Here is a 20133-nt window from a genome sequence, read left to right as displayed (position 1 = left end):
TTCAGTCATGAAACTTTGAGTGGTTTTGATTAGATCAGAGACCATAGTTGCTAAGTCAGAGGGGTTCTGCTTAGAATTCTCTGTCTGTTGTTGAGAAGGTGATGGAAAAGGCTTGCCATTGCTAAACCTGTTTCTTCCACCATTATTGTTGTTGAAACCTTGTTGAGGTTTCTCTTGATTCTTCCATGAGAAATTTGGGTGATTTCTCCATGAAGAATTATAGGTGGTTCCATAGGGTTCTCCTAGGTAATTCACCTCTTCCATTGAAGGGTTCTCAGGATCATAGGCTTGTTCTTCAGATGAAGCATCCTTAGTACTGCTTGGTGCATTTTGCATTCCAGACAGACTTTGAGAGATCAAATTGACTTGCTGAGTCAATATTTTATTCTGAGCCAATATGGCATTCAGGGTATCAATCTCAAGAACTCCTTTCTTCTGACTAGTCCCATTGTTCATAGGATTTCTTTCAGAAGTGTACATGAATTAGTTATTTACAACCATTTCAATTAGCTCTTGAGCTTCTGTAGGCGTCTTCTTCAAATGAAGAGATCCTCCAGCAGAGCTATCCAAAGACATCTTGGACAGTTCAGAGAGACCATCATAGAAAATACCTATGATGCTCCATTCAGAAAGCATGTCAGAAGGACATTTTCTGATCAATTGTTTGTATCTTTCCCAAGCTTCATAGAGGGATTCTCCATCCTTCTGTCTGAAGGTTTGGACTTCCACCTTAAGCTTACTCAATTTTTTGAGGTGGAAAGAACTTTGCCAAGAAGGCATTGACTAGCTTTTCCCATGAGTCCAGGCTTTCTTTAGGTTGTGAGTCCAACCATGTCCTAGCTCTGTCTCTTAAAGCAAAAGGGAATAGCATAAGTCTGTAGACTTCAGGGTCAACCCCATTAGTCTTGACAGTGTCACAGATTTGCAAGAATTTAGCTAAGAACTGATGAGGATCTTCCAATGGAAGTCCATGGAACTTGCAATTCTGTTGCATTAGAGAAACTAATTGAGGCTTAAGCTCAAAGTTGTTTGCTCCAATGGCAGGGATAGAGATGCTTCTCCCATAGAAGTCGGGAGTAGGTGCAGTAAAGTCACCCAGCACCTTCCTTGCATTGTTTGCATTGTTGTTGTTTTCGGCTGCCATGTGTTCTTCTTCTTTGAAGATTTCTGTTAGGTCCTCTGTAGAGAATTGTGCCTTAGCTTCTCTTAGCTTTCGCTTCAAGGCCCTTTCAGGTTCAGGGTCAGCTTCAACAAGAATGCCTTTGTCTCTGCTCCTGCTCATATGAAAGAGAAGAGAACAAGAAAATGTGGAATCCTCTATGTCACAGTATAGAGATTCCTTGAGGTGTCAGAAGAACAGAAAATAGAAGAAAGAGGTAGAAGAATTTGAACTTAATCAGATAGAGTTCGAATTGTGCATTGAGAAGGAGTGGTACTCCATAAATAAAAGGATGTGGGAAGAGGGGAAGAGAATTTTTGAAAATTAATTAAAAAGTTTTTAAAGTCCTTTTGAAAAGTTGATTGATAATTTTCGAAAACTCAAAGTGGAAAAGGAATCAAGTGATTTTTGAAAAAGATTTTGAAATTAGAAAAAAAAAGGATTTGATTGAAAACTATTTTGAAAAAGATGTGATTAAAAAGATATGATTGGTTTTAAAAAAAATGTGATTGAGAAGATATGAGTTGAAAAACATTTTTTAAAAGATTTGATTTTAAAAATTAATAACTTGGCTATCAAGAAAAGATATGATTCAAACATTAAACCTTTCTCAACAGAAAAGGTAACATACTTGAAATGTTGAATCAAATCATTAATTGATAGCAAGTATCTTTGAAAAAGGAAAGAAATTGATTTTGAAAACATTTGATTGAAAAGATATGATTTGAAAAAGATTTGATTTAGAAAAACTTTGAAAACTTGAAAAAAAATTGATTTGAAAACAAAATCCTCCCCCTTGTGCCATCCTGGCGTTAAACGCCCAGAATGGTGCACATTCTGGCGTTTAACGCCCAATGCACTACCTTTTTGGGCGTAACGCCCAACCAGGCACCCTGGCTGGCGTTTAAATGCCAGTCTATCCTTCTTCACTGGGCGTTTTGAACGCCCAGCTTTTTCTGTGTAATTCCTCTGCTGCATGTTCTGAATCTTCAGTTCCCTGTACTATTGACTTGAAAATAGAACCAAGATCAAATAAACAATACATGCAAGACACCAAACTTAAAATTAGACACTAGACTCAAACAAGAAACATAAAATCTTTTTTGGTTTTTTATGATTTTGAAATTTTTTTGTGTTTTTGTGCTTTTTTCGAAAATTATATGAAAATAGAAAATAAAAGTTTCAGAATTCTTAGTTTGGATTCCAGGAATCATTGCAATGCTAGTATAAGACTCCGGTCCAGGAATTAGACATGGCTTCACAGCCAGCCAAGCTTTCAAAGAAAGCTTCGGTCCAAAACACTAGACATGGCCAATGGCCAGCCAAGCCTTAGCAGATCATTGCTCCAATAGCAAGATTGATAGAGATCAACAAGCTCTTGTGATGATCAGTTGAAACCTCGGTCCAATAAGATTAGACATGGCTTCTCAGCCAGCCAGATTTCAACAGATTATCATGAAACACTAGAATTCATCTTTAAGAACTCTGAAAAAAAATACCTAATCTAAGCAACAAGATGAACCGTCAGTTGTCCATACACAAAACAATCCCCGGCAACGGCGCCAAAAACTTGGTGTGCGAAATTGTGATCACTACTTTTCACAACTCAAATAATCCCTAGTAATGGCCCCAAGAACTTGGTGCTCAATACCATGGCATAAACACAACTTTGCACAACTAACCAGCAAGTGCACTGGGTCGTCCAAGTAATAAACCTTACGCGAGTAAGGGTCGATCCCACGGAGATTGTTGGTATGAAGCAAGCTATGGTCACCTTGTAAATCTTAGCCAGGCAGACTCAAATGGGTATAGTGATATACGAATAAAGCATAAAGATAAAGATAGAGGTACTTATGTAATTCATTGGTAGGAACTTCAGATAAGCGTATGAAGATGCCTTCCCTTCCGTCTCTCTGCTTTCCTACTGTCTTCATCCAATCCTTCTTACTCCTTTCCATGGCAAGCTTATGCAAGGGTTTCACCGTTATCAGTGGCTACCTCCCATCCTCTCAGTGAAAACGTTCCTATGCTCTGTCACAGCATAGGCTAATCATCTGTCGGTTCTCGGTCAGGCCGGAATAGAATCCAGTGATTCTTTTGCGTCTGTCACTAACGCCCCGCCTGCTAGGAGTTTGAAGCACGTCACAGTCATTCAATCATTGAATCCTACTCAGAATACCACAGACAAGGTTAGACCTTCCGGATTCTCTTGAATGCCGCCATCAGTTCTAGCCTATACCACGAAGACTCTGATCTCACGGAATGGCTGGCTCGTTTGTCAGGCGAGCACTCGGTTGTCAGGCGATCAACCATGCATCGTGTATCAGGAATCCAAGAGATATTCACCCAATCTAAGGTAGAACGGAGGTGGTTGTCAGTCACACGTTCATAGGTGAGAATGATGATGAGTGTCACGGATCATCACATTCATCAAGTTGAAGAACAAGTGATATCTTGGACAAAGAACAAGCGGAATTGAATAGAAGAACAATAGTAATTGCATTAATACTCGAGGTACAGCAGAGCTCCACACCTTAATCTATGGTGTGTAGAAACTCCACCGTTGAAAATACATAAGAACAAGGTCTAGTCATGGCCGAATGGCCAGCCTCCCAAAGAGGGTTCAATCATCAAAACATGATCAAAAGATTTAAAATACAATAGTAAAAGGTCCTACTTATAGAGAACTAGTAGCCTAAGGTTTACAGAGATGAGTAAATGACATAAAAATCCACTTCCGGGCCCACTTGGTGTGTGCTTGGGCTGAGCAATGAAGCATTTTCGTGTAGAGACTCTTCCTGGAGTTAAACGCCAGCTTTTATGCCAGTTTGGGCGTTTAACTCCCATTTTGGTGCCAGTTCCGGCGTTTAACGCTGGGATTTCTGAGGGTGACTTTGAACGCCGGTTTGGGCCATCAAATCTTGGGCAAAGTATGAACTATCATATATTGCTGGAAAGCCCAGGATGTATACTTTCCAACTCCGTTGAGAGTGCGCCAATTGGGCTTCTGTGGCTCCAGAAAATCCACTTCGAGTGCAGGGAGGTCAGAATCCAACAGCATCTGCAGTCCTTTTCAGTCTCTGAATCAGATTTTTGCTCAGGTCCCTCAATTTCAGCCAGAAAATACCTGAAATCACAGAAAAACACACAAACTCATAGTAATGTCCAGAAAAGTGAATTTTAACTAAAAACTAATAAAAATATACTAAAAACTAACTAGATCATACTAAAAACATACTAAAAACAATGCCAAAAAGCGTACAAATTATCCGCTCATCAGAAGGATACACCTTTTATCTGGACTCCGGAATGTGAAGAGAGTTTTCAGGCATTGAAGCACAGGTTGACTACTGCACCTGTATTGGTATTACCTGAACCAAGTGAACCATTTGAAGTGTATTATGATGCATCTCTGAAAGGTTTGGGGTGTGTTCTGATGCAGCACCAGAATGTTGTAGCATACGCCTCACGGCAGTTAAGGCCGCATGAGATGAACTACCCGACACATGATTTAGAACTTGCTGCTGTTGTGTTTGCTTTAAAGATTTGGAGGCATTACCTCTATGGCGTTAAGTTTCTTGTTTTCTCAGACCATAAGAGTTTGAAGTATCTTTTTGAGCAGAAAGAGTTGAATATGCGTCAGAGGAGGTGGATGGAGCTTCTGAAAGATTATGATTTTGAATTAAATTATCATCCAGGAAAAGCGAACGTTGTGGCGGACGCTTTTAGTCGGAAGTCTTTATATGTAGCTTGGATGATGCTATGGGAGGAAGAGTTACTGAAGGCATTCCAAGGTTTGAATTTGGGAGTTAGAGAAGAATCTAGAATCCTGTGTTTGAGTCAGTTGCAAATTTCTAGTGATTTTAAATCAGAACTTCTGAAGGCTCATCGAGATAGTGAAGCGTTACGTAAGGTATTACCAGCAGTTGAACAGGGGAAACAGTGGAGAGTGTCAGAAGGACAGGATAGTTTGTGGAAGTTTAAGAACCGGATTGTTGTGCCAGATATTGGAGACCTGCGACAGAGAATCTTGAAGGAAGCTCATAAGAGCGGGTTTTCAATTCACCCAGAGAGCACTAAAATGTATCAAGATCTGAAAGCGATTTTCTGGTGGCCAGGGATGAAGAATGATGTGGCATTATATATATCTAAATGTTTAATGTGTCAGAAGGTTAAGATTGAGCATCAGAGACCATCAGGAACCCTTCAGCCTTTGGAGATTCCACAATGGAAATGGGAGAGTATTGCAATGGATTTTGTGATAGGTTTGCCTAGAACTCAGTCTGGTTGTGACGCTATTTGGGTGGTTGTGGATCGACTGACAAAATCAGCTCACTTTCTTCCTATCCGAATAAGTTGTACAATGGAAGAATTAGCTCGAATGTATATTAAAGAGATTGTCAGGTTGCATGGCGTGCCTTCTACCATTATATCTGATAGGGATCCTCGCTTTACATCAAGATTTTGGGGAGCTTTTCAGCGTGCATTTGGGGCTCAGTTAAGTTTAAGTACTGCATATCACCCTCAGACAAATGGTCAGTCAGAGAGAACTATTCAGACCTTGGAGGATATGCTAAGGGCTTGTGTTTTGGACCAGCCTGCGAGCTGGGATCGGTATATGCCATTAATTGAATTTGCTTATAATAATAGCTATCATGCGAGCATCGGAATGGCTCCATATGAGGCTCTGTATGGCAGAAAATGTCAGTCTCCACTATGTTGGTATGAAACTGGAGAAAGGAGTTTATTAGGGCCTGAAATGATAGCTGAAACGACTGAGCAGATAAAGAAGATTCGTAGTCGAATGCTTATAACCCAAAGCCGCCAGAAGAGCTATGCTGATCAGAGGCGAAAGCCTTTGGAATTCGAAGAAGGAGAACATGTCTTTCTGAAAGTTACACCAACCACTGGCATGGGAAGAGCTATTAAGACCAAGAAACTGAATCCCCGTTATATTGGACCGTTTGAGATTCTGAAGAGAATTGGACCAGTGGCTTATAGAATTGCCTTACCGCCGTACCTTTCGAATTTGCACGATGTATTTCATGTATCACAGCTTCGGAAGTATACTCCTGATGCAAGTCATGTTCTAAAACCAGAACCAATCCAAGTGAGAGAAGATCTAACACTCCCAGTAATTCTGGTGAGGATTGATGACACCAGTGTTAAACGATTACGAGGAAGGGAAGTATCATTGGTAAAAGTAGCTTGGAGTCGAGCTGGTATCGAGGAACATACCTGGGAACTCGAATCAGATATGCGAAAGGACTATCCAAATCTCTTTTCAGGTAACTAGATTTGAATTTTGAGGGCAAAATTCTTTATCAGGTGGGTAGAATGTAAACCCCGGTTAAATTAGTTAATAAATTAGTTTTTAATAAGGAGGATTAGAAATGTGAATATTATATTAAATTAGGATAGAGCTCATCGAAACGAGAATTTTGACACCAATTTCGAAGAAAACGGTCCAAAATTGGACCGAACGGGCCGAACCGGTTGAACCGGGCCTGAACCGGGCTGTCGGTCCAACCGGACCCACACTTTTAATGAGCCCGAAAGCCCTTCTTCTCCATTTCACCAGCTGCAGCGTGAAAAGCCCCAGGGAGAAGAAAAACACTCCCGAACCCTTACGGTAACCTTCCAACCCCCGTAACTTCTCCGTCCGAGCTCCGATTGCCGCACCGTTTGCGGCCACGCATCCACCGCGTCAAGCTCTACATTTCTATCGGAACAATTTCACTGGTAACTTGTTTAATCACTCTCAGCCCTCTTTTCCCCCAATTTTTGGATTTTTGAATGTGAAGGTTGAGTTTCTTTGATTTTTGATGTTTTAGGATCCAATTAGCTTGAGAAAATTGTTCACTCTTGCTTATGTGAAGCTTGGGTAAGGTGAGGATACGATAATTATATTTTAATTTCATTAAATTTGAGCTTTGAGTATTAAATTGGGTATATATGTGTTATGAATGTGTATTAGGTTGAAAATAAATAATTGGAGCTTGAAATTGTGAATACTGGAACTTAGAGGAAGCGGATTAGTTGAGTTTTGAGGGGCTGTCTTGGTTTTGAATAAATAGCTTTGGTCGTTACGTGAAAATCGGCCAAGGTATGGTTTAGGTTTCTTGCATTTAATATATAATGTTCTGTGAAAACTTAGGCTTGATGACCATAGGATAAGTTGGAATGCAGGTGTATGTTTAATGTTTAGTAATTTGTCGATGAATATATATTTGGTTGAAGTTTATTGGATAATTAGTTATTAATTTTGGATGGTTAATGTTGTTATGTAATTTGGAGAGAATTATGGTTAAATGTTACTGTTAATGAACATGGTTGGTTTAGTGCTTGTTGATTAATTAATGATTTGGTGAATTATTGATTTGAGGTATAACTATTGTTGAGGTTGTTGTGATAATGAAGTATTTTGTGTTAAAAGCCTAGGATTTGTGAACTATGATTCTTAGTTGAATTTTGGTTGTTGGATTTGAATATTGTATGAGTTTAATTGTTGATTTGAGGTAGATTTATTGTGGTGATTGTTATGATGATAAGGAAGGGTATGTTGAATTGAAAAGAATGCAGGTTTGGACCCGAAAAGGGTGGCAAAGTCCGAGTTTTAGAGGAGATGCTGCCGAAATTTCATAAAAATTAGAGATTTTGTTTATATGATTATCTAAAAAGATTTAGATTCAAAGGGTATATGGTTTGATTTAGAGTTATTAAGAAAATGAGCATGTTTTAAGTTTGATTCATTTAGAAAAGAATGAATTATGTTTTGAATTAGAACTATTGATGGACAGAATGTGAGGTGTGATAATGAAGGATAAGGATTGAATATGATTGATGATGACTGGTCATCATATACCCATTTTTCAAGCTAATTTCACTTGTTTTATTAGCATTTATGCACTTTCTTGCATCCTAAGTTAGTGATTTGGAGTGAAAATGCATAACTTCTTTAAATCAAACAACCACCATGAAATTAATGTTAACTCATAAGGTTTAAGCTGAATTTAATTGATTTTTAATTGATTTATAAGCCTTGTGAATTTAGTGATACTTTGAGTGGTTGTTTTGGTTTATTGTAGGTGAAGAAAAGAAGAAAAAAGGAAAGCGTGGCTTAAGAAAGCGTGGCCCAAGGAGAAAAAGGCGTGGCGCATAAATGGAGGAAGCAAGCATTGCCCTCCACAAGGGCACACTGCCCTCTAGGAGGGCAACATAAGGGAACAAGGCTTGAAAGGCAACTCTGCCCTGCCCACGACAAGGGCAGAGCACAAATCTGTGCCTTGGAATCAAGAAGATCAAAAACATTGCCCTGCCCTCTTCAAGGGCAGTATCGAGCTCACCAAGGGAAGAAATTCAAAGAAAAAGTTCACCTATGCTTGCCACAAGAATCGAACACGGCACCATGAGGAAGCAAGGAATTAAGCCTCACTTTGGTACCAAGAGAACCAAGGAAAATAGGTAGCGTGTGTGTCACCCGAGTTTCGAACACGGGGCTTCAATTTGGAAAGATTGCCCTGCCCTCCGCGAGGGCAGGGCAGTATTTTGTTGTGGCACGGCCAGCGCACCAAACTGGCGCACCAAGGCATCACTCGGCAGCACCAGCAGCACGCACAGGCACCATTCTGGCGCGCCAAGAAGTTCTGCCCTGCCCTCCGCAAGGGCAGGGCAGCATGCTGCAGCACCCAAGCGCGCACGCAAGCACCAACGCGCACCATTTTCTGCCCTACCCTCCACAATGGCAGGGCAGCCTCCTGGAAGCAATCCTTCATGGGCCAAAAATTGAATTAAAAATCCAATTTAATTCATTTCTTCACCAAGTCAAAAGCCCACCAAAATCCCAAGATCCAAGAATAGAAAGAGTATAAATAGGAGTTAGTTTGATGTAATTAGGACTTTTGACTTTTAGCTTTTCACTTTATTTTTGAATTGGGAACCCTCTTTGGAATTTTGGAGATTTTATTGAGAGCTAGGAACTGATTTTTCAGAGAATTGGGGAGGAGAATTGATCTCTCTTCTTCCTGGTTCTTGCTTGACCATTTTTATTTTTCTTGTTTGAGTCTTGGGTGTTAAGAATTGAGGAAATTCTGTCTCAATCTCCACTCAAGAACTCTTTAATTTCTCTTCTGCATAATTGAGTTCATTTACATTCCCTTTACTGCTTCTTCTTTAATTCCTTGTTAATTGCTTTGAGAATTTAGATCTGGGAAGGCAATTGAGATCTAGGCTTTGCTACCTAGTTTCTGGAGTCCTGAGATCACATTTTCCTTTTGGTTCTTCTGTGAACCTCTTCTGCAATTAATTTCCTTACTGTTTGAGTTCTAATTACTTCTAATTCAATTTCTGCTCTATCAATTGTTGCAATTCAATTTCTCCTTGCTTAGATTCTGATATCCCATTCCTCAAATCCCTTTTACATTCAAACAATTTATATTTCTTGCACTTTAAGTTACTGCAATTTACATTTCTTGCCCTTTAAGTTTCAGTTATTTAATTTCTTGTTCTTTAAGATTTAGTCCTTCTACTTTCAGTCCCTTTTAATTTCTGCAATTCTTCCCTTCCCCCTTTACATTTCCTGTTGTTTATTTACTGTTGGATAGAAAACACTCAACCAATACTTGATTCGCTTGACTAAATCAACCACTAAACTAAAATTGCTCAATCCTTCAATCCCTGTGGGATCGACCTCACTTATGTGAGTTATTATTACTTGATGCGACCCGGTACACTTGCCGGTGAGTTTTGTGTCGGATCATTTTCCGCACATCAATTGACGTATAATGATGAATGAGATGCGATTGAGAATGATGTGGATGTTGATGAATTATAATTGAATTATTTATATGGCTTATGAATTTGAATAATCTGAGATACGAGATTCCTTGGATTAAGTGCCGTGGCTTGCCACCACGTGTACCAGGTTGAAAACTCGATACTATGTTGACCCTACGACGTAAGTGTGTGACCGGGCACTATATAAATTCCCGGGAATGTTACCCCCATTGAGTATTATTGATTATTTGAGAAAAACTATGCATAGACTCTTGGGGATACACGTCGGGGGACAGTCTAAGTACAATTCAGACTTGTCGGGTTGGCTGGATAACCGACAGATGAGCCTCATCAGCCATAGGACAGGTATGCATCATATGCATATTACTTGAATTACTTGCTTGTGTATTAACTGGGTGTGCCTAAATGTACATGCCATGTTAAATGTATATTTGTTATCTGCACTTGTAACCTTCTTGTGCTTGCCTTTGTTTGTTTACTTGTCTGTGAAAATGCATGATGGAGTTGGAGGTAAGGAGGAATGGCAGAATGGGATTTAGATTTAAGGTTAAGTTAAGTTAGGTTTAAATATCCTTAGTAAACCACCTTTTATGGCTTCTATTTAATACTTTAAGCTCTATAATCTGAGTGTCGGCGTTCTAGGATTGCCTCTGGCATTCCCAGGACCTTATATATTATGTGTGTGGCACCTTTACCATACTGAGAACCTCCGGTTCTCATTCCATACTATGTTGTTATTTTTCAGATGCAGGTCGAAAGGCATCTCGTTAGGCGTCTGGACTCTTGAGGCAGAGTGGTTACTGGGATATTTTGTTATGTTATGATGTATACATATGTACTTAGCTTTCTCTCCGCATGACTTATTCTTTTTGATCCTCTTAGAGGTTTATGGAGAGGCAGGATTGTGTATATGTACTTTTGGGTTTTGGATATGTATGTATATACGTGTAAATATTCTCCGGCCAGTTTTGACTTCGCAGGCTGAGTTAGGAGCTTGGTATTTTGTATCTTTGGCACTATATTCCCACTTCTGTTATCTTGTGTTTAATAGTTATGGTTTTCTTAGCACACAGGTTAACTCGTTCCTTGAGCGTTGCGCTTTTATTTCGCGATTTTTGTTTCCTCTTTTCTTCAAGGCTCCTAGCATATTATAATTCTTCTGCTATTATATGTACTTGTTTTATTCAGAGGTCGTAATACCACACCACCTCTGTTTTACGACTTAAGCGTAAAACTTAGTGTGGTAGGGTGTTACATTATGGTATCAGAGCAGTTCGTTCCAATAGAGCCTGAAAGACGGACTAATTGTGCTTCCGTGCATTCTCTGAATATGTGTTTATCTGCTATTAGGATATCTGACTAATGTATATGGCATAAATGTTTGTGAACATGCATTTGGAACTTAAAGCATTAGACCTGCGATATTGAGACTGATCAACTTAATATCACTTGTTTGGTGTATATAGGGACCAGATGTCAACTCGTGGACGCGGTCGCGGGCGAGGTAGAGGTAGGACAGGCACGGTTACTCCTGCCCCCATAGGGACTGATCCAGTAGACTTTATGGCTGCCCTAGGAAATATGGCCGCAGCTATGCAGGCAACAGCTGAGGCACTGGGTAATCAGATAAATCAGGGTAATCATGGGAACAATAATGATGAGAACGGTCCTATGACACTTGCAACATTTCTGAAAGTTCACCCTTCGACTTTTAGGGGATCCTCAAATCCCACTGATGCAGATAATTGGATCCAGGCTATGGAACGGGCATTGCAGGCCCAACAGGTTCCTGAGGAGCAATGGGTTGAATTTGGAACTTATCAGCTGCAAGGTGAGGCTCAGTATTGGTGGCAGGGAACCCGACGTATCTTACAGCCTGATGGTGCTGCGATTCCTTGGGATGTTTTTCGGACAGAGTTCTATAAGAAATACTTTCCTAATTCAGCCAAAAATGCCAAGGAACTTGAATTAATGCAGTTAAAGCAGGGACAGATGACTGTTGCTGAGTATACTAGTAAATTTGAGGAGTTATGTCGCTTTTCTCGTATCTGTCAGGGTGCGCCTGAAGATTTTGCTGAATGGAAGTGTATTAAATATGAGGGAGTTCTTCGGAGCGATATTTTGAGCTTCGTTGCCCCAATGGAGATCAGGGTATTTTCTGAATTGGTAAATAAGAGTAGAGTAGCTGAGGATTGTGTGAGGAAGGCAGCAGCAGAGAAAGGAAGTTTGAGGGTGCCTTTTCAGAGGCCTTCTGGGAGGAACTTTGCTCCGAGAGGTAGAAATTTCAAGCGTGGAGGTTTTGTTCCGCAGCAGACTCAGGATCAAGGTAATTACAGAAGGCCGAATACCAATGCTAGTCAAGGAAAAAGGTTTGGGAAGCAGCCACAGCAAGATCTGAACTGTCAGAAGTGCGGAAGGTATCACCCTGGAGTTCCGTGCAGATTCAGACTTGGAGTATGCTATTCTTGTGGACAGCCCGGGCATATGGCCACCAATTGCCCAGAGAAGAAGAAGTATGAGACTGGTAGGGTGCAGCAGCCAGGGAGAGTATACACCACTTCTACTATAGGTGCTGAGGGATCTGAGACACTGATTAGAGCTAATTGTGAAATGGCTGGTAAAATCTTAAAAGCTTTATTTGATTCAGGAGCAAGTCATTTATTTATTGCATTTGAAAAGGCCCATGAGTTAGGATTAAGAATGGTGGTCTTAGCTTATGATTTAAAAGTATATAATGCTACTCATGAAGCTATGGTGACTAGGATAGGATGTCCACAAGTTCCCTTTCGAGTACAACAACATGAATTTGTGCATGATTTGATTTGTTTGCCTATGATTGGTCTTGATCTCATTTTGGGATTGGATTGGTTATCCAAGAATCATGTTTTACTTGATTGTTCTGAAAAGTCAGTACAGTTTATGCCGAAAGGGTCAGAAGCACCGGTTGTGGTGAATAGTTACTATTTGAATTCTATGATAGTAAACTATTCTGGAACTGAATGTCAGGGTATTATGTTATTAACTGCGGGAGTATCAGGTGATGATCAGAGTTTAGAGCAGATTCCGGTTGTATGTGAATTTCTAGATGTGTTTTCGGATGATATTAATGAATTCCCACCTAACCGAGAGGTTGAATTTGCAATCGAGTTGGTACCTGGAGCTGGTCCGATTTCAATTACTCCTTACAGGATGTCACCTTTAAAAATGGTTGAACTGAAAGCTCAGCTGGAGGATCTGTTGGGTAAGCATTTTATCCGACCAAGTGTTTCTCCGTGGGGAGCGCCAGTGTTACTGGTAAAGAAGAAGGATGGGAGTATGCGGTTGTGTGTCGATTATCGGCAATTGAATAAAATCACAGTGAAGAATAAATATCCGTTGCCTAGAATCGATGATCTAATGGATCAGTTACAGGGTGCCGGTGTGTTTTCTAAGATTGATCTGCGATCCGGATATCATCAGATAAGGGTTAGAAATGAGGATATTCCGAAAACTGCTTTCAGAACCCGTTATGGTCATTATGAGTATACAGTAATGTCTTTCGGGTTAACTAATGTCCCCGCAGTATTTATGGATTATATGAACAGGATTTTCCGACCATATTTGGACAAGTTTGTTATTGTCTTCATTGATGATATTCTTGTTTATTCTACGACTGAAGAGGAGCATGCTGATAACTTGCGAACTGTGCTGCAAATTCTGAGAGACAGAAAGTTGTATGCTAAGTTATCTAAATGTGAGTTCTGGAAGAGTGAAGTGAAGTTTCTCGGCCACGTGGTGAGTAAGCAGGGAATAGCTGTGGATCCTACTAAGGTGGAAGCAGTGATGAATTAGCAGCGACCAACTTCAGTGACAGAGATCAGAAGTTTCCTAGGTTTGGCGGGATATTATCGCAGATTCATTAAGGGATTTTCACAGCTCGCCTTACCTTTAACTAAATTGACTAGGAAGGATACACCTTTTATCTGGACTCCGGAATGTGAAGAGAGTTTTTAGGCATTGAAGCACAGGTTGACTACTGCACCTGTATTAGTATTACCTGAACCAAGTGAACCGTTTGAAGTGTATTGTGATGCATCTCTGAAAGGTTTGGGGTGTGTTCTGATGCAGCACCAGAATGTTGTAGCATATGCCTCACGGCAGTTAAGGCCGCATGAGATGAATTACCCGACACATGATTTAGAACTTGTTGCTGTTGTGTTTGCTTTAAAGATTTGGAGGCATTACCTCTATGGCGTTAAGTTTCTTGTTTTCTCAGACCATAAGAGTTTGAAGTATCTTTTTTAGCAGAAAGAGTTGAATATGCGTCAGAGGAGGTGGATGGAGCTTCTGAAAGATTATGATTTTGAATTGAATTATCATCCAGGAAAAGCGAACGTTGTGGCAGACGCTTTTAGTCGGAAGTCTTTATATGCAGCTTAGATGATGCTACGGGAGGAAGAGTTACTGAAGGCATTCCAAGGTTTGAATTTGGGAGTTAGAGAAGAATCTGGAATCCTGTGTTTGAGTCAGTTGCAAATTTCTAGTGATTTTAAATCAGAACTTCTGAAGGCTCATCGAGATAGTGAAGTGTTACGTAAGGTATTACCAGCAGTCGAACAGGGGAAACAGTGGAGAGTGTCAGAAGGACAGGATAGTTTGTGGAAGTTTAAGAACCGGATTGTTCTGCCAGATATTGGAGACCTGCGACAGAGAATCTTGAAGGAAGTTCATAAGAGCGGGTTTTCAATTCACCCAGAGAGCACTAAAATGTATCAAGATCTGAAAGCGATTTTCTGGTGGCCAGGGATGAAGAATGATGTGGCATTATATGTATCTAAATGTTTAATGTGTCAGAAAGTTAAGATTGAGCATCAGAGACCATCAGGAACCCTTCAGCCTTTGGAGATTCCACAATGGAAATGGGAGAGTATCGCAATGGATTTTGTGATAGGTTTGCCTAGAACTCGGTCTGGTTGTGACGCTATTTGGGTGGTTGTGGATCGACTGACAAAATCAGCTCACTTTCTTCCTATCCGAATAAGTTGTTCAATGGAAGAATTAGCTCGAATGTATATTAAAGAGATTGTCAGGTTGCATGGCGTGCCTTCTACCATTATATCTGATAGGGATCCTCGCTTTACATCAAGATTTTGGGGAGCTTTTCAGCGTGCATTTGGGGCTCAGTTAAGTTTAAGTACTGCATATCACCCTCAGACAAATGGTCAGTCAGAGAGAACTATTCAGACCTTGGAGGATATGCTAAGGGCTTGTGTTTTGGACCAGCCTGCGAGCTGGGATCGGTATATGCCATTAATTGAATTTGCTTATAATAATAGCTATCATGCGAGCATCGGAATGGCTCCATATGAGGCTCTGTATGGCAGAAAATGTCAGTCTTCACTATGTTGGTATGAAACTGGAGAAAGGAGTTTATTAGGGCCTGAAATGATAGCTGAAACGACTGAGCAGATAAAGAAGATTCGTAGTCGAATGCTTATAACCCAAAGCCGCCAGAAGAGCTATGCTGATCAGAGGCGAAAGCCTTTGGAATTCGAAGAAGGAGAACATGTCTTTCTGAAAGTTACACCAACCACTGGCATGGGAAGAGCTATTAAGACCAAGAAACTGAATCCCCGTTATATTGGACCGTTTGAGGTTTTGAAGAGAATTGGACCAGTGGCTTATAGAATTGCCTTACCGCCGTACCTTTCGAATTTGCACGATGTATTTCATGTATCACAGCTTCGGAAGTATACTCCTGATGCAAGTCATGTTCTAAAACCAGAACCAATCCAAGTGAGAGAAGATCTAACACTCCAGTAATTCCAGTGAGGATTGATGACACCAGTGTTAAACGATTACGAGGAAGGGAAGTATCATTGGTAAAAGTAGCTTGGAGGCGAGCTGGTATCGAGGAACATACCTGGGAACTCGAATCAGATATGCGAAAGGACTATCCAAATCTCTTTTCAGGTAACTAGATTTGAATTTTGAGGGCAAAATTCTTTATCAGGTGGGTAGGATGTAAACCCCGGTTAAATTAGTTAATAAATTAGTTTTTAATAAGGAGGATTAGAAATGTGAATATTATATTAAATTAGGATAGAGCTCATCGAAACGAGAATTTTGACACCAATTTCGAAGAAAACGGTCCAAAATTGGACCGAACGGGCCGAACCGGTTAAACCGGGCCTGAACCAGGCTGTCGGTCCAACCGGACCCACACTTTTAATGAGCCCGAAAGCCCGTCTTCTCCATTTCACCAGCTGTAGCGTGAAAAGCCCCAGGGAGAAGAAAAACACTCCCGAACCCTTACGGTAACCTTCCAACCCCCGCAACTTCTCCGTCCGAGCTCCGATTGCCGCACCTTTTGCGGCCACGCGTCCACCGCGTCGAGCTCTACATTTCTACCGGAACAATTTCACTGGTAACTTGTTTAATCACTCTCAGCCCTCTTTTCCCCCAATTTTCGGATTTTTGAATGTGAAGGTTGAGTTTCTTTGATTTTTGATGTTTTAGGATCCAATTAGCTTGAGAAAATTGTTCACTCTTGCTTATGTGAAGCTTGGGTAAGGTGAGGATACGATAATTATATTTTAATTTCATTAAATTTGAGCTTTGAGTATTAAATTGGGTATATATGTGTTATGAATGTGTATTAGATTGAAAATAAATAATTGGAGCTTGAAATTGTGAATACTGGAACTTGGAGGAAGCGGATTAGTTGAGTTTTGAGGGGCTGTCTTGGTTTTGAATAAATAGCTTTGGTCGTTACGTGAAAATCGGCCAAGGTATGGTTTAGGTTTCTTGCATTTAATATATAATGCTCTGTGAAAACTTAGGCTAGATGACCATAGGATAAGTTGGAATGCAGGTGTATGTTTAATGTTTAGTAATTTGTCGATGAATATATATTTGGTTGAAGTTTATTGGATAATTAGTTATTAATTTTGGATGGTTAATGTTGTTATGTAATTTGGAGAGAATTATGGTTAAATGTTACTGTTAATGAACATGGTTGGTTTAGTGCTTGTTGATTAATTAATGATTTGAGGTATAACTATTGTTGAGGTTGTTGTGATAATGAAGTATTTTGTGTTAAAAGCCTAGGATTTGTGAACTATGATTCTTAGTTGAATTTTGGTTGTTGGATTTGAATATTGTATGAGTTTAATTGTTGATTTGAGGCAGATTTATTGTGGTGATTGTTATGATGATAAGGAAGGGTATGTTGAATTGAAAAGAATGCAGGTTTGGACCCGAAAAGGGTGGCAAAGTCCGAGTTTTAGAGGAGATGCTGCTGAAATTTCATAAAAATTAGAGATTTTGTTTATATGATTATCTAAAAAGATTTAGATTCAAAGGGTATATGGTTTGATTTAGAGTTATTAAGAAAATGAGCATGTTTTAAGTTTGATTCATTTAGAAAAGAATGAATTATGTTTTGAATTGGAACTATTGATGGACAGAATGGGAGGTGTGATAATGAAGGATAAGGATTGAATATGATTGACGTATAATGATGAATGAGATGTGATTGAGAATGATGTGGATGTTGATGAATTATAATTGAATTATTTATATGGCTTATGAATTTGAATAATCTGAGATACGAGATTCCCTGGATTAAGTGCCGTTGCTTGCCACCACGTGTACCAGGTTGAAAACTCGATACTATGTTGACCCTACGACGTAAGTGTGTGACCGGGCACTATATAAATTCCCGGGAATGTTACCCCCATTGAGTATTATTGATTATTTGGGAAAAACTATGCATAGACTCTTGGGGATGCACGTCGGGGGACAGTCTAAGTACAATTCAGACTTGTCGGGTTGGCTGGATAACCGACAGATGAGCCTCATCAGCCATAGGACAGGTATGCATCATATGCATATTACTTGAATTACTTGCTTGTGTATTAACTGGGTGTGCCTAAATGTACTTGCCATGTTAAATGTATATTTGTTATCTGCACTTGTAACCTTCTTGTGCTTGCCTTTGTTTGTTTACTTGTCTGTGAAAATGCATGATGGAGTTGGAGGTAAGGAGGAATGGCAGAATGGGATTTAGATTTAAGGTTAAGTTAAGTTAGGTTTAAATATCCTTAGTAAACCACCTTTTATGGCTTCTATTTAATACTTTAAGCTCTATAATCTGAGTGTCGGCGTTCTAGGATTGCCTCTGGCATTCCCAGGACCTTATATATTATGTGTGTGGCACCTTTACCATACTGAGAACCTCCGATTCTCATTCCATACTATGTTGTTATTTTTCAGATGCAGGTCGAAAGGCATCTCGTTAGGCGTCTGGACTCTTGAGACAGAGTGGTTACTGGGATATTTTGTTATGCTATGATGTATACATATGTACTTAGCTTTCTCTCCGCATGACTTATTCTTTTTGATCCTCTTAGAGGTTTATGGAGAGGCAGGATTGTGTATATGTACTTTTGGGTTTTGGATATGTATGTATATACGTGTAAATATTCTCCGGCCAGTTTTGACTTCGCAGGCTGAGTTAGGAGCTTGGTATTTTGTATCTTTGGCACTCTTTTCCCACTTCTGTTATCTTGTGTTTAATAGTTATGGTTTTCTTAGTACGCAAGTTAACTCGTTCCTTGAGCGTTGCGCTTTTATTTCGCGATTTTTGTTTCCTCTATTCTTCAAGGCTCCTAGCATATTATAATTCTTCTGCTATTATATGTACTTATTTTATTCAGAGGTTGTAATACCACACCACCTCTGTTTTATGACTTAATCGTAAAACTTAGTGTGGTAGGGTGTTACATTGATCATCTTTAAGCTACTTTACACGTTTTACCATTGTATTTTCTATTAGTATGAGTTTCTAAACCTCCTAGGTTGAGGGGAGGAGCCTTGCTGAGTCCTATAAATTAATAAAAGTATTACTGTTTTTCTTCGATCCGTGTTTGATTTAATTCTAAGATGTATACTCGTTCTTCAACATGGTGAATAGGATGATCAGTGATAATCAGCTTGATGCCAAGGCATCTTTGCCAGTTTCACTGACCTTTTCTTTACTATTTTTAAGGTAGTTTCATGCATTTCCTTAGGAAATAAGCTAGTTTTGGGTGGATATTCACTTATACCTTGATTCAAGCATACATTGTGCATTTTACATGATTTCATGAGGATTTTGCATGAGTTTAGTAACAAATTGTATGTTGCATTACCCATGACTTGGACTAGAACTTTGATGCACTCTATTGCTTGATTTCAAGATCAAAGGAAGCAAGGAAGAACCACTTAGCAGTCACGTTAATCTAATTAACGTTACCACTAACGTGGAATGGGAGGTAACTTGCAAAGTTAATGAGAAAAGTGATTGCCAATAACGCTCTCGAAGCTATCATTGCCCACGTTAAGAGTCACGTTAACTAAGTTAACGTGAACTCTAACGTGAAAAAGGGGGACTTTGAGCCAACGTTAGTGCACTTAACATTATCACTAACGTTGGCCAATGATCATAAGTGGCCACGTTAGAGTCCACGTTAACTTAGTTAACGTGGCCTCTAACGCTAAAAGGGGGAAGGAAGCCAACGTTAGTGACATTCAACATTGTCACTAACGTTGGCCTAAGGTGCAATGTACCACGTTAACTCCCACGTTAACTTGGTTAACGTGGGAGCTAACGTAAGAGGCAAGGGAGGTCGACAACCTTAGTGACACCCAACATTGTCACTAACGTTGGAAGCACCCACAAAACCCCCAAGGAGCCACGTTAACTTTCACGTTAACTTAGTTAACGTGGAAGCTAATGTTGATGAGTGAAAGATGAGCCAACGTTAGTGACACTCAACATTGTCACTAACGTTGGGGATGGCTAAGAATGGCCACGTTAGAAGCCACGTTAACCTAGTTAACGTGGGACTCTAACGTGAGACATAGGGGCACACTGGAACGTTAGTGACAATGTTAAGTGTCACTAATGTTCTCGAAGGTTGGCAAGGCCACGTTAGAAGCCACGTTAACCTAGTTAACATGGGCTCTAACGTGAGGCAAAGGGGTACATTGGAACGTTAGTGACAATGTTGAGTGTCACTAACGTTCTCGAACTCATACTTTCACTAAACGTTAACACCCCTAACGTCCTGAGCTAAAGTCTCTGCCCACTTCACACTATCTCTCTGCAAGTAAAACCAAGCCCAAATGAAGAAGAGAACTGCTTCAAACTCAAG

The 20133-nt window shown here is 40.0% G+C and overlaps 1 non-coding gene across 1 annotated transcript; it reads left to right on the top strand.

Annotated features, from left to right (window-relative positions):
• Window positions 1–630: 630 nt before the first annotated feature.
• Window positions 631–738, top strand: LOC130953515 (small nucleolar RNA R71). The gene has a single exon (XR_009075685.1). It is a non-coding gene; the product is annotated as a small nucleolar RNA R71 (small nucleolar RNA).
• Window positions 739–20133: the final 19395 nt, after the last annotated feature.

This window comes from Arachis stenosperma, chromosome 9, assembly GCF_014773155.1.
Source record: "Arachis stenosperma cultivar V10309 chromosome 9, arast.V10309.gnm1.PFL2, whole genome shotgun sequence".
Lineage (NCBI taxonomy): Eukaryota > Viridiplantae > Streptophyta > Magnoliopsida > Fabales > Fabaceae > Arachis > Arachis stenosperma.
This window is presented reverse-complemented; position numbering and strand designations above follow the sequence as displayed.